Genomic DNA, 15240 nt, shown 5'->3' with positions numbered 1-15240 from the left:
AATAGTTGTACCATAACAGCAATCATGCTCCTAGACTGATTTTTCCAACTTATTGGAAAATTTAGGCATACACCAAAACTTGCACCCAAAAGTGTATAGCAGCTTTATTCAAAAAATAGAAGCGACCAATATGTTCTTGATAGGTGAATGGATAAACTGTGGTACACTCATAAAATGGAATATTATTCATCAATAAAAAGAAATGAGCTATTGAGCCACAAAAAGACATGGATGAAACTTGGATGCATACTGCTAAGTGTAAGAAGCCAGGCTAAAAAAGATACATACTGTATAATTCTAATTATATGTTATTCTGGAAAAGGCAAATCCATAAGAACAGTAAAAACATTACTGGTTGCCAGGGGTTCAGAAGAAGGAGAGAAGGCTAAATAAGTAAAGCACAGGGAATCTTTTATGGCCATGAATCTTCACAATACATTCTGTATAATGCAGTAATGATGGATACATGACATTATGCATTTGTCAAAATGTACAGAGTTTTACAGAACAAAGAGCAGAATGTAATGTATGTAATTTTTTTTAAGTCATTTAGTAAATCGGGTGATCTCCTGATCGGTAAATTGAAATCCAGGAATCACCTGATCACCTGGATTCCTAAGTGGAATTCCACTTAGGAATCCAGGTGATCAGGTAATTCTTAAATGGAATAAAGTGATTAGGAATAAGTTGGTCTCCTAAATGGAATACAGACCATGACAAAAGAATCTTACTGTATTGCAAATGCATGAAACATTATCATTGAAGGAAAAGGTAGTGACCCAAGTAACTTTAGAAATGCGTGGAGTTTTTAAGGCTGAAGGCAAAAAGAACTGTATATAAGCGCAGTATTCTTGTTGCTAAAGTTATTTCCCACAGGGGTTCAAGTTAACAATTCTTGCTATGCATGATTGAACAATTAAGGATGGTGGATGGTGGGAGCTGGATTTCTCACTGTTGGAGTGGGAGTGTACAGATAAGCCTAGAATGATCCAAGCAGTAATTGATTAGAGTTGAAATCATCAGTATGCATTCATGTTTAGTTTAATATAGATATAATTATATATAGAAATTGTTATAAATATGTGCACACATATGGATGAGTATACACACATACAGTTCTTTGCTCTGTCATCTGATAGAGGCTAGAATCAACAATATCACAGTGGCAATGAGCACACCTATGACTCAGATCTTGGTTTCTAATACCATTCTCCAATAAAAGGAAACAGAGCTCCTTGGAGAACAGCCTGAATCTAGAAATGGAGCAGGAAATACACAAGATAATTCTGGAGCATCATGTACTAACAAAAAAGTAAGGAAATACTAAAAAAATAAACAAAACTGGGTGTATGTCAGGGAAACACAGGAGCCAACTGAAAAAGCTCCCAATGGCCAAAGCTAGAACAATTCAAGCAGCAAAATAAATAAAACAAAATAAAATAGTATTGAATAACCCAAAGTAGAAAATAAATATTCATGAGTTCATATTGATATAAATAAATACATGAGATAATATACAATTCTCCCCTGTAGAAGAATTTTAAAGTTTATATATATATATATATACTCCCTCCTCAAGCAGGTGGAGCATAACTCCTCAGCCCTTCCATGTGGACTTCACATAGTGACTTCCTTCTAAAGAGTACAACATGAAAAGGGAAAGGAGAAGTAACTTCACAATGGACAAACTAGATAAACACTATTCCAACCAGGCAATCAAGTCAACATCAACAGCGATAAATCATTCTGATAGTGTGTACCCTTGATATGATGTGATGAAAATGGCAATTTGCCTCCATGGTGTTCTTTCAAGAAACCTATAACTCCAGTCTAATTATTGTAACAATTGTACCATACTAATGTAAGGTGTTAGTAATAGTGGAAACAAGGTGGGAGATATATGGAAACTCTCTGTACTATCCTCCCAATTTTTCTGTAAATCTAAAATTATTCTAAAAGATAAAAGCTATTTTAATAATTATGCTGTACACTTATGATTGTGCATTTTCCTATATACGTAACTCTTCACTTTATTATGTTCTGAAAATCAAATAAATTATATGACTTGGTATAAGCTATAACTTTTGCCATAATAGACAAAGGGTTTTGTTTTTTGTTTTTGTTGTTTTTTGTTGTTGTTGTTGTTATACTTTAAGTTCTGGGATATATGTGCAGAACATGCAGGGGGCTTTTTTTCTCTTTTTTTCATTATTTTATTACACTTTAAGTTCTAGGGTACATGTGCACAACGTGCAGGTCTGTCACATATGTATACATGTGCCATGTTGGTGTGCTGCACCCATTAACTAGTCATTTATATTAGGTATATCTCCTAATGTTGGAACCAACCCAAATGTCCATCAATGATAGACTGGATTAAGAAAATGTGGCACATATACACCATGGAATACTATGCAGCCATAAAAAAGGATGAGTTCATGTCCTTTGTAGGGACATGGATGAAGCTGGAAACCATCATTCTCAGCAAACTATCACAAGGACAAAAAAGAGAACGTGCAGGTTTGTTGGTGGTTTGCTGCACCTATCAACCCGTCATCTACCTTAGGTATTTCTCCTAACGCTATCCCTTCCCTTGCTCCCCACCCACCAACAGGACCCTATGTGTGATGTTCCCCTCCCTTTGCCCATATGTTCTCATCGTTCAACTCCCAGTTATGAGTGAGAACATGCAGTATTTGGTTTTCTGTTCCTGTGTTAGTTTGCTGAGAATGATGGTTTCCAGCTTCATCCATGTCCCTGCAAAGGACATGAACTCATTCTTTTTTATGAGTGCATAGTATTCCATGGTGTGTATGTGCCACATTTTCTTTATCCAGTCTATCATCGATGGGCTTGTGGGTTGGTTCCAAGTCTTTGCTATTGTGAGCAGTGCTGCAATAAACATACGTGTGCATGTGTCTTTATAGTAGAATGACTTATCATCCTTTGGGTATATACCCAGTAATGGGATTGTTGGGTCAAATTGTATTTCTAGTTCTAGATCTTTGAAGAATTACCACACTGTCTTCCACAATGGTCATACTAATTTACACTCCTCTGATTTTTCCACATCCTCTCCAGCATCTGTTGTTTCTTGACTTTTTAATTATCATCATTCTAACAGGCATGAGATGATATCTCACTATGGTTTTGATTTGTGTTGCTCTAATGAGCACTGATGACGACCTTTTTTTTCATATGTTTATTGGCCACATAAATGTCTTCCTTTGGAAAGTGTCTGTTCATATCCTTCACCCACTTTTTGGTGGGGTTGTTTGATTTTGTTCTCATAACTTTGTTTAAGTTCCTTGTAGATTCTGGATATTAGCCCTTTGTCAGATGAATAGATTGCAAAAATTTTCTCCCATTCTGTAGGTTGCCTGTTCACTCTGATGATAGTTTCCTTTGTTGTGCCAAAGCTCTTTAGTTTAATTAGATCCCATTTGTCAATTTTGGCTTTCATCAAAATTGCCTTTAGTGTTTTAGTCATGAAGTCTTTGCCTATGCCTGTGTCCTGAATGGTATTGCCTAGGATATCTTCTAGGGTTTTTATGGTTTTAGGTATTACTTTTAAGTCTTCAATTCATCTGGAGTTAATTTTTGTATAAGATGTAAGAAAGGGATCCAGTTTCTGTTTTCTGCACATGGCTCCATTTCTGTTTTCTGCATATGGCTAGCCAGTTTTCCAAGCACCATTTATTAAGTAGGGAATCCTTTCCCCATTGCTTATTTTTGTCAGGTTTGTCAAAGATCAGATGGTTGTAGATGCATGGTGTTATTTCTGATGCCTCTGTTCTGTTCCATTGGTCAATATATCTGTTTTGGTACCAGTACCATGCTGTTTTGGTTACTGTAGGCTTGTAGTATAGTTTGAAGTCAGGTAGCATGATGCCTCCAGCTTTGTTCTGTTTGCTTAGGATTGTTTTGACTATACAGGAACTTTTTTGGTTCCATACGAAATTTAAAGTAGATTTTTCTAATTCTGTGAAGAATTTCAAGGGTATTTGATGGAAATAGGATTGAATCTATAAATTACTTTGGGTAGTATGGTCATTTTCACGATATTGATTCTTCCTATCCATGAGCATGGAATGTTTTTTCATTTGTTTGTGTCCTTTTTTATTTCCTTGAGCAGTGGTTTGTAGTTCTCCTTGAAGAGGTCCTTCATATCCCTTGTAAGCTGTATTCCTAGGTATTTTATTCTCATTGTAGCAATTGTGAATGGGAGTTTACTCATGATTTGGCTCTCTCTTTGTCTATTATTGGTGTATAGGAAACCCTGTGATTTTTGCACATTGATTTTGTATCCTGAGACTTTGCTGATGTTGCTTATCAGCTTAAGGACATTTTCGGCTAAGCTGATGGGGTTTTCTAAATATACAATAATGTCATCTGCAAACAGAGATAATTTGACTTCTTCTCTTCCTATTTGAATACTCTTTATTTCTTTCTCTTTCCTGATTGCCTTGGCCAGAACTTCCAGTACTATGTTGAATAGGACTGGTGAGAGAGGGCATCCTTGTCTTGTGCTGGTTTTCAAAGGGAATCCTTCCAGCTTTTGCCCTGTCAGTATGATATTGGCTGTGGTTTGTCATAACCAGCTCTTACTATTTTGAGATACATTCCATCAATAACTAGTTCATTGAGTGTTTTTAGCATGAGGGGATGTTGAATTTTATTGAAGGCTTTTTCCGCCTCTATTGAGATAATCATGTGGTTTTTGTCATTGGTTCTGTTTATGTGATGGATTACATTTATTGATTTGCATATGTTGAACCAGCCTTGCATCCCAGGGATGAAGCTGACTTGATGGTGGTGGATAAGCTTTTTAATATGCTGCGAAATTTGGTTTGCCAGTATTTTGTTGAGGATTTACGCATCGATGTTCATCAGGGATATGTGCCTGAAATTTTCTTTTTTTGTTGTGTCTCTGCCAGGTTTTGGTATCAGGGTGATTCTGGCCTCATAAAATTAGTTAGGGAGGATTCCTTCTTTTTCTATCATTTGAAATATTTTCAGAAGGAATGGTACCAGCTCCTCTTTGTACCTCTAGTGGAATTCGGCTGTGAATTCGTCTGGTCCCAGGCTTTTTTTGGCTGGTAGGCTATTAATTACTGCTTCAATTTCAGAACTTGTTATTGGTCTATTCAGGGATTTGACTTCTTCCTGGATTAGCCTGGGGAGGGTGTATGTGTTCAGGAATTTATCTATTTCTTCTAGATTTTCTAGTTTATTTGTATAGATGTGTTTATAGTATTCTCTGATGTTAATTTGTATTTCTGTGGGATCAGTGGTGATATCCCCTTTATCATTTTTTATTGTGTCTATTTGATTCTTCCCTTTTTTCTTATTAGTCTGGCTAGTGGTCTATCTATTTTGTTAATCTTTTCATAAAACCAGCTCCTGGATTCATTGATTTTTTGAAGGGTTTTTCATGTCTCTTTCTCCTTCAGTTCTGTTCTGATCTTAGTTATTTCTTGCCTTCTGCTCGCTTTTGAATGTGTTTGCTCTTGCTTCTCTAGTTCTTTTAATTGTGATGTTAGCGTGTCATTTTAGATCTTTCTCACTTTCTCATGTGGGCATTTAGTGCTATAAATTTCCCTCTAATCACTCCTTTAGCTGTGTCACAGAGATTCTGGTGTGTTGTGTCTTTGTTCCCATTGGTTTCAAAGAACTTATTTATTTCTGCCTTAATTTCGTTATTTACCCAGTAGTCATTCAAGAGCAGGTTGTTCAGTTTCCATGTAGTTGTGTAGTTTTGAGTGAGTTTCTTAATCCTGAGTTCTAATTTGATTGCACTGTGATCTGAGAGACTGTTTGTTATTATTTCCATTCTTTTGCATTTGCTAAGTAGTGTTTTACTTCCAATTATGTGGTCAATTTTAGAATAAGTGCTATGTGGTGCTGAGAAGAATGTATATTCTGTTGATTTGGGGTGGAGAATTCTGTAGATGTCTATTAGGTCCACTTGGTCCAGAGCTGATTTCAAGTCCTGAATATCTTTGTTAATTTTCTTTCTCGTTGATCTGTCTAATATTGACAGTGGGGTGTTAAAATCTCCCACTATTATCGTGTGGAAGTCTAAGTCTCTTTGTAGGTATCTAAGAACTTTCTTTATGAATCGGGTGCTCCTGTATTGGATGTATATATATTTAGGATAGTTAGCTCTTCTTCTTGCATTGATCTCTTCACCATTATGTAATACCCTTCTTTGTTGTTTTTGATCTTTGTTGGTTTAAAGTCTGTTTTATCAGAGACTAGGATTGCAACCCCTGCTTTTTTTGCTTTCCATTTGCTTGGTAAATATTTGTCCACCCCTTTATTTTGAGCCTATGTGTCTCTTTGCACATGAGATGGGTCTCCTGAATACAGCATGGTGATTGGTCTTGACTCTTTATCCAATTTGCCAGTCTGTTTCTTTTAATTGGGGCATTTAGCCCATTTACATTTAAGGTTAATATTGTTATGTGTGAATTTGATCCTGTCATTAAGAGGCTAGCTGGTTATTTTACCCATTAGTTGATGCAATTTCTTCATAGTATCAATAGTCTTTACGTTTTGGTATGTTTTTGCAGTGGCTAGTACTGGTTTTGCTTTTCCATATTTAGTCCTTCCTTCAGCAGCCCTTGTAAGGCAGCCCTAGTGGTGACAAAATCCCTCAGCATTTGCTCATGGGTAAAAGATTTCATTTCTCCTTAATTTATGAAGCTTAGTTTGGCTGGATATGAAATTCTGGGTTGAAAATTCTTTTCCTTAATAATGTTGAATATTGGCCCCCAATCTCTTCTGGCTTATAGGGTTTCTGCAGAGAGATCCACTGTTAGTTTGATGGGCTTTCCTTTGAAGGTAACCTGACCTTTCTCTCTGGCTGCCCTTAACATTTTTTCCTTCATTTCAACCTTGGTGAATCTGACATTTATGTGTTTTGGATTGCTCTTCTTGAGAAGTATCTTTGTGGTGTTCTCTGTATTTCCTGAATTGGAATGTTGGCCTGTCTCACTGCGTTGGGGAAGTTCTCCTGGATAATATCCTGAAGTGCATTTTCCAACTTGGTTCCATTCTCCCCATCACTTTCAGGTACACCAATCAAACGTAGGTTTGGTCTTTTCACATAGTCCCATATTTCTTGGTGGCTTGTTTTTTTCCTTCTCGTTCCTTTTTCTCTAATCTTGTCTTCATGCTTTATTTCATTAAGTTGATCTTCAATCTCTGATATCCTTTCTTCTGCTTGATCGATTCAGCTATCGATACTGCTCTATGCTTCACAAAGTTCTCGTGCTGTGTTTTTCAGCTCCATCAGGTCATTGATGTTCTTCTCTAACCTGGTTATTCTAGTTAGCAGTTTCTGTAACCTTTTATCAAGGTTCTTAGCTTTTAGAACATGCTCCTTTAGCTCAGAGGAGTTTGTTATTACCCACCTTCTGAAGCCTACTTCTGTCAATTCATCAAACTCATTCTCTGTCCAGTTTTGTTCCCTTGCTGGCAAGGAGTTGGGATCCTTTGGAGAAGAAAAGGCATTCGGGTTTTTGGAATTTTCAGCCTTTTTGTGCTGTTTTTTCCTCATCTTCGAGGATTTATTTACTTTTAGTCTTTGATGTTCGTGACCTTCGGATGGGGTTTTTGCATGGGCATCCTTTTTGTTGATGTTGATGCTATTGCTTTCTGTTTGTTAGTATTCCTTCTAAAAGTCAGGACTCTCTTCTGCAGGTCTGCTGAAGCTTGCTGGAGGTCCACTCCAGACCCTCTTTGCCTGAATATCACCAGCAGAGGCTGCAGAATGGCAAAGATTGCTGCCTGCTCCTTCCTCTGGAAGCTTCATCCCAGAGGGGCATCTGCAAGATGCCAGCTGGAGCTGTCCTGTATGAGGTGTCTGTCTACCCCTGCTGGGTGGTGTCTCCCCATCAGGAGGCATGGGGATCAGGGACCCGCCTGAGGAGGCAGTCTGTCCCTTAGTATAGCTTGAGCACTGTGCTGGGAGATCTGCTGCTCTCTTCAGAGCCAGCAGACAGGAATGTTTAAGTCTGCTGAAGCTGCACCCACAGCCGCCCCTTCCCCCAGGTGCTCTGTCCCAGGGAGATGGGAGCTTTATCTATAAGCCCCTGACTGGGGCTGCTACCTTTCTTTCAGCGATGCCTTGCCTAAAGAGGAGGAATCTAGAGAGGCAGTCTGGCTACAGTGGCTTTGCTGAACTGCGGTGGGTTCTGCACAGTTCAAACTTCCTGGCAGCTTTGTTTACACTGTGGAGGGAAAACCACCTACTCAATCCTCAGTAATGGTGGACTCCCAACCCCCCACCAAGCTCGAGCATCCCAGGTTGACGTCAGACTGCTGTGCTGGCAGTGAGAATTTCAAGCCAGTGGATCTTAGCTTTCTGGACTCCATGGGGTGGGATCCGCTGAGCAAGACCACTTGGCTCCCTGGCTTCAGTCCCCTTTCCAAGGGAGTGAATGGTTCTGTCTTGCTGGTGTTCCAGGTGCCACTAGGGTACAAAAAAAACTCCTGCAGCTAGCTCAGTGTCTGCCCAAACAGCCGCCCAGTTTTGTGCTTGAAACCCAGGCACCCAAGGGAATCTCCTGGTCTGCGGGTTGCAAAGACCACGGGAAAAGTGTAGTATCTGGGCTGGATAGCTCTGTTCCTCACAGCACAGTCCCCCACTGCTTCCCTTGGCTAGGGGATGGAGTTCCCCAACCCCTTGTACTTCCCAGGTGAGGCTTCTGCTCTCCCTCCATGGGCTGCACCTGCTGTCTAACCAGTCCCACTGGGATGAACTGGGTACCTCAGTTGGAAATGCAGAAATCACCTGCCTTCTGCATTGATCTTGCTGGGAGCTGCAGACCAGAGCTACTCCTATTTGGCCATCTTGCCCAGGAATCCCCAGGTTTCATTTTTAAGCAGTTCAAAATTATTCTTATGTTTGCCTGTCATGAAAGTGATAATTAAGATAACCCTTTTATTTACACATTTATTTATCTCATGTTACAGGTGAGGGCTCCTATAATTCATTAGTTCTAAAAAAAAGTTTATTCATTTTTGTAGTAATGGTTAGAGAGCAAAATGAAACATTGGACAGAATAAATACTAAGGCAATAGGCTGCCAGCAGTATCCTAAAATACCCAGGTACAATCAGTGACAATGGCTGCAAGCTTAGCTGGCCTTAGATGATCTTTCTTCTTTCTTTTTTTTTTTTTTTTCGTTAAGTATTTTATGCCACATTTTCTCTTTTTTTCCAGCATTTTCTCCAATATAGATCCATATTATGTCTTATAATTGGTTTTTTTCCCCTGAGTTCTTCTCCCTTTTTCTCCGACCTACTGACTCCCAAGTGTGAGTTGCATACAACATAAGAATCTCATTTCCCTCTATTGGTAAGACTGGGATGCCCCGATGTCATTGCTTGCTTTTGATGTACAGGGCTGGTAGGCCCATGAAAAGGCCAACCTGCCTCTGTCTCCACTGCTCTTTCCCTCATGCCCACCAGTCAACCACTGCCCCATGGAAGCCAGCAGGAAGATCCTCTCTGGCTTCTGTTTCTCTGGAGAAATAGGAAGTGGGATGTCTGTGGCCTGAAGTAGGCTTGGCATGAAATCCTGAAATTACCCTGCCTCCTTCCTGTGACAGAATCTATGAGAGCCTACAGTGTCCTGGGTTTTGATGGAGCTCCAAAAAGTGTAGAAGCCAAGTAGTACCGAGCACAGCCGAGAAACCTTTATCACTTTGTTGAGGAGCTAAAATGCTTCAAGGCCCATATTCAATAATTGTTGAATGGATAAACCTATGAATTTAGAAGGCATTGCTTAGAAGTCATTGTAATGTTTCACTGATGTGTAATTTGTATAAATCCCTAGGATAATAGTATTTTCAAGCTACAGAAAGGCCTTGGAGAAAAATCTTCTCATCTAAGCCTTTTATTTTCTAAATGAAGAAACTAGCTCAAAGAGGTTACTTAACTTTCCTAAGGTCATACTACTACTGGTTGATCCTTCAACCAGAACCCCTTTTATTATTACCAGCTTTCTAACTAAATATATGACGTAGTGGTATAATAATATGTACTGAAGACAAATATGGTACCCATTTGTTAGTACGAACCCTAGTTAATCCCTGGGTCCCATATCTCTCGAGGCATTGTTTATAACTAGACTCTCTCATGCTCTCATTGCCATTTCCTTTTTGCACATTGTATGAGTATATTTATGTTTGTGTGTCTTTCCTCTCCCTACCCATTTAGCCTCAATTAATGCAATGGCATTGCAGATTTAAAGACCCAATCTTGCTGACCATTACACTCTACCCCCAGAAACAGGGCATCTTAAACTACCCTATGGCTTAAGAAGAGCACTTCTTCCAAATGAAAACAGCAAACTTGTATTTGATCTTTCAAAATCAGACTTTTTTTTGGATCAGTGCTTCATTGGCAACATAATTAATTCAATTAACCATCAATTCAATTGATATAAAGAGAAACCCAACTTTGGCAGAAATATGAGTTTCAGGCTTGGTGCTTTCCTATGTAAGTGCATTGCCATTGCCTCAAACATAAATCATATGGCTAGCTATTCTCAATGCAGTCGTCATCCGAGGATTTAATTTTTGATCATGCCTTAAGCTTTAGAATACATTTGTAAACTGCCCCTCTATGGAAAACAGATGCTTCATAAAAACAGCACTTACACTTTGGTATGTTCAGTGGAACCAGGACAGGATATTCCACCAGTCCAATCAGACCATGGCATACAACTACATACTCAGACTAAGCTCTTAGTCCTAGTTCCCAAGAGTAGAAACAGTTTTAAATTATTACAGAATTCTGCCATGATCAAAATTCTTTGTTCACTGGATTTGACTAATAAAAAGTTCCTTGTTTTAGCCTTCAAAGGTTATTCTTAAAATGCAAGGCAACCTCTATCACTGTCAGCCAGGAATCTGTTAGCTGTAATTAGCTTATCAACACTGGGTCAGCTATGTTTTTATGGGAACAAAGATTTCATGGTCTGGAGCAGAAAGCAATGGCAAAGTAGATCCTGGAAAGCCAAGGACCAGCAAAAGTATACAAGGGAAACCCAATCAGCATTCTAAATAATCGATTTACAGGCCTTTTGATAAAACATGCAGTATGAAGATAGTTGATTGCTTTGTTAAGAGTCTATGCTTAATTAATATTAGTTAGAGTGAGTTGAGAGGTATTTTTCTTGGCTTCAAAGAGTTTCTGTTTGCTGGAAGTATACACACATAGGTTAGATGGTCACGTTGAGGTGTGTCAGTAGTCTAGTGCAAGTAATGACACACTAGCAGCACATGAAATTAACATGGGGTCATAGTATTACGGAATTGAATGGAATGGAAAATGTCACAGTGTCTTACATGCGGTAAGGATAAATATTGTTTTATGAAACTTTTGTTTCATTTGTCTCTGTGTACAAATGTACCTAAGCATAACACGGCCATTGTGGCAAGAAAAGTAAATCACTGGTTTAGATGACTCCCAGAAACTATTCTATTTATTCATCTTGCCTCTCCATTATATTTTACACCACCTCATTCATAGTAGGTGCTCAAGAACAATTATCCATAAAATCAAGTAGAAATAACAGAACCTTGGAATCTCAACAACTCTGCAAGGTAGGTATTCTGACCTTGGTTTTACAGAAGATTAGATTAAATCACTTGCCTACATTAAATGACTTGTTCAAGGCCACCTAGCTGATAAGCTTCTGTGCCAATATTTGAATCTAGTCAGAACAGGGCTCTACAAGACCAGATATGAGCAATACTCCCTAATACTCTTCAGAAGCTAAATGATGAAATAGCAGAAATTAAAAGTAAAAATTTGCCAAAAATGTTTAGCCAATGAAAATTCAATTATTGTGACCACTTTAGAAATGGCAATGTTTTCAACTTGTGAATTCCTATTATTAGGATAAACAAAATTCTGAATCACATAATCTAAAGTGACATTACCCAAATGTTAGTCCATAGATTGTCTACATCATAATCACTGGAGAAGCTTTAAAAAATACATATTCCCAAGCTTCGCTCCTAGAGAATCTGAGTGAAAAGATACATTTTAAAAACCTCCAGTGGTTATGCACAGACAGGTTTGAGAACCACTAGACCTAGTCATATTCCTGGGTTTAAGAACTTTTTAACCGGAGGAAATGTTGGACGACATCTAGCCCCTTGGTGGCAATAGATTTCATCTTGAGGGCCAAAGGCAAACAATAAATAATGGCTGCTCATAAAATCAGCACAGACAGATTCCAAAACAGCGCCTAGGCCCAAGAGTAACAGATGATGTCCGACATGGATAAGGAGGTAGAAAGAGTCCCACTACAGTCCAAGCCCTTTATTTTCCGGCCCTGTATGCCCAAAAACATACATTTCAGTGACATGGGAATAAAACCCAGGCTTCCTCACTCCTAGTTTGGTGCTTTATTTATAACAATTTCCATTATTCATAACAAGGCTTATCAGCAATGCTGGTTTCTAGAGTGCTTCTTGCTGGTATGTGGCAGAAAAAGTCAACATTTACTTTATTTCAAAGATTAAGACAAATCTGCCCTAATTGCTCCTACTCATCAATGCCTTGGCCACTTTAAAAGGCAGGTTGACTATTTTATTCCATTATTATCTATAAAATTTTAAAAATTGAGATCCCTTGAGAATTAAATATGGAAAATCATGTGTTTTATTTTGAAAGTCCTACCACAATTTCTGACTTGGGTTTAAATTCACACTAAAGAATATATGACTGATGTAAGATCTTTTCTTAAGAACAGCTTTGATGACAGTGCACAGCATGAAGAAAGAATGACTGGTACCTGAGGAGAAGAGGAAACATCACTGAGGGAAGGGAAAGGCACAAGGGAGGGTGCTTGCGGTATGAAGGGAACCTGTCCACTTCACAATTGTGCTAAAATAGCTATGATATGGTGAAGAAAAGAAAAGTCGGAGAATGTATCCTCTTCCATCTGGGGCTTTAGGCACATTGCTTCTTTAGCATCAACATCCTCATCAGTAAAACATGGGTAATAACTCTTACCCCTCAGGGTTGTTCTCAGAATTCATCAAGAAAAACCTTAAGCTCCAGAAAGAGCCCAGTGCAGCTCCCAGCGTATACAATTCCCCAGTAAATGTTTATTTAATCAATGTGCCAGGTATGGGCAGAAAACTCTATATATACTGAAAAACCTCTCCATGAAAATCAGCATCAAGATCTGTTTAACCCAGGGCCCTATCTGAAATGAGACCCCTGAGTCACCCAAGACAACACCCAAAGGGAGCGAACACAGGAGGTAACATTGTGTTACAGGCCCCAGAAGACACGGCTAATCACAGAGTGTAGTACCCAGAGATGGGAAGGGCCTGGGAGACCAGTTTTACAGACAAGGAAACTCCAAACCACCCATGATCAGGAAGCATGGTCTCTTGTCCCAGCTTCTGTAAGCAGTGTCTGGGTGGCACCTTGGGAAAACATGTATTTCTGGCCCTGGAAGCCTCCATTTGTGGATTAAACACAAGGTTTTATACGGAACTAAACATTTTGACTTCATTCCTTCTCCAGCATGTCTGCCGAATATTTCCAATAGGTACTTTTGAACAACACCTATTCTGAGGTGATATGGGTAAATTGCAAAAACATTAATTTACTATTAACATAATTACAGGGTTTTTTCTCCTCTCTAGATTTTGTTTAGTGCTTGGGGCCAAATCCCTTTCACTCTCACAATACCTTCTTTGTTTTAAAAAGGAGATACTACAGTGTCTGGTTGGTAGGGGGAAAGTGCCCTTTGAAATTTCCTGTTATCACAGTCATAAGCTGTCTCTAATCAGAAGCAGTGCAATAAATAGACACAAGACTCCCTTAAAATGCCTACAGTCTGCTAAGAATTAAATGTCTTCCTTTGCGTGTCTCCTCAAAATATATTTTTAAATAGTTGCTCAGTCCTGAGCTTTCCCTAATAAGGTTTCATTTAAATAAATTTGGAAATATTTTCCTTCTTTTAGAGAAAGCCACTCTATTTGGAAATGTCAGATAAAAATACATGTACGTTATAAGGCTATCACCTATTTTCAGCGATGTTTTTTCAAGCTCTCGTTTTTCCTTTCTTTCTTTCTTTTTTCTCCTTCTATTTGCTGTTCCCAGTAGCTTCTGGGAGCTTCCTCACCCAAGAGGACCAGGCTCATCAGATCACAAACAATTTCATCTGTTTTCCTGGCTGTAGCCATTATATGAACAAAACTGGCCCCCATTGTCCCATATAGCCCTCCTGAGTCGCCCCAGCTCTCCAAACCCCAGCCAGGGCCATGTGACTGTATTGAAACCAACTTGCCCTTAACTTTGGAAAATTAGCCACTCTCCTCCTTGCTGTGCCATGTCAAAATTAAAGAGTAAACAGAGGTCCCCCCAATCCCCCTGATTGCATTAATCATTCAAATGACGTATTAGCATTCTTCAGACTCTTCTGTTGTGCTTCTAAATTAACACCTCCAGGTTCAAGGGAATAGAAATTAACTGAATTATCTGGTAGCCCCAGATGTCTTAGCATGCTCTTCCTTCTTGCTGATTTAATATGCCTGAAGAACAGTTATGAGGCAGAAACACCGCTAATGGTCAAGAAATAATTTATGACATGTAACCAATAGCCTTAGCTCTCCTCCCACATTCCAAAGTTGTCCGGATTCCAGGTGAACCTTGGTTACCATGGGGGCCCCACTGCCAATGGGCACGGCCGCCTTACTAAAGCTAGGAGTCCAACTGCCCAGGATCAGCTGCATAGAACCCAGAAGCAGAGCTCCAGAGCTGGCCTGAGGGGTCAGTCCCAGAGAGCAAGAGAGGGTATGAGAGGAGAGCCTGTGGGATCCAAAAAGGGGCCTCTCTGGTACTTCCCAGCTCTGGCCACGAGCAACCTTCTTGTCGAGGCATGAAAAGGATCAGCGATTGATTCCACAGAGCTGTGGAAGGGCTTTTTAGAACATTGATGTAATCCTTCACAACAGAAGCCAGTTTCCCTTGGGGGTTAATCCTGTCATTTGGGAGTGTCTCCAGGGCATTAAGCCATAATTGCTTGCGTAACTCCAAGAGGCAAACAGGAAGCTGGAACACACATTCATTCAGAAGCTTCCTAGAGCAGGCAGGTCCCGTCCTTGGCATTGCAGCTCCTTCCAGATCAAAGCACCCTCCCCCATCCATTCTGAAGGGTGTCCCCCAAAAAGAAGGAAGCCTGAGAGCTCACACAGAA

This window comes from Pongo pygmaeus, chromosome 12, assembly GCF_028885625.2.
Source record: "Pongo pygmaeus isolate AG05252 chromosome 12, NHGRI_mPonPyg2-v2.0_pri, whole genome shotgun sequence".
Taxonomy (NCBI): domain Eukaryota; kingdom Metazoa; phylum Chordata; class Mammalia; order Primates; family Hominidae; genus Pongo; species Pongo pygmaeus.
The sequence above is the reverse complement of the archived record's forward strand: the minus strand, read 5'-3'. Positions refer to the sequence as shown.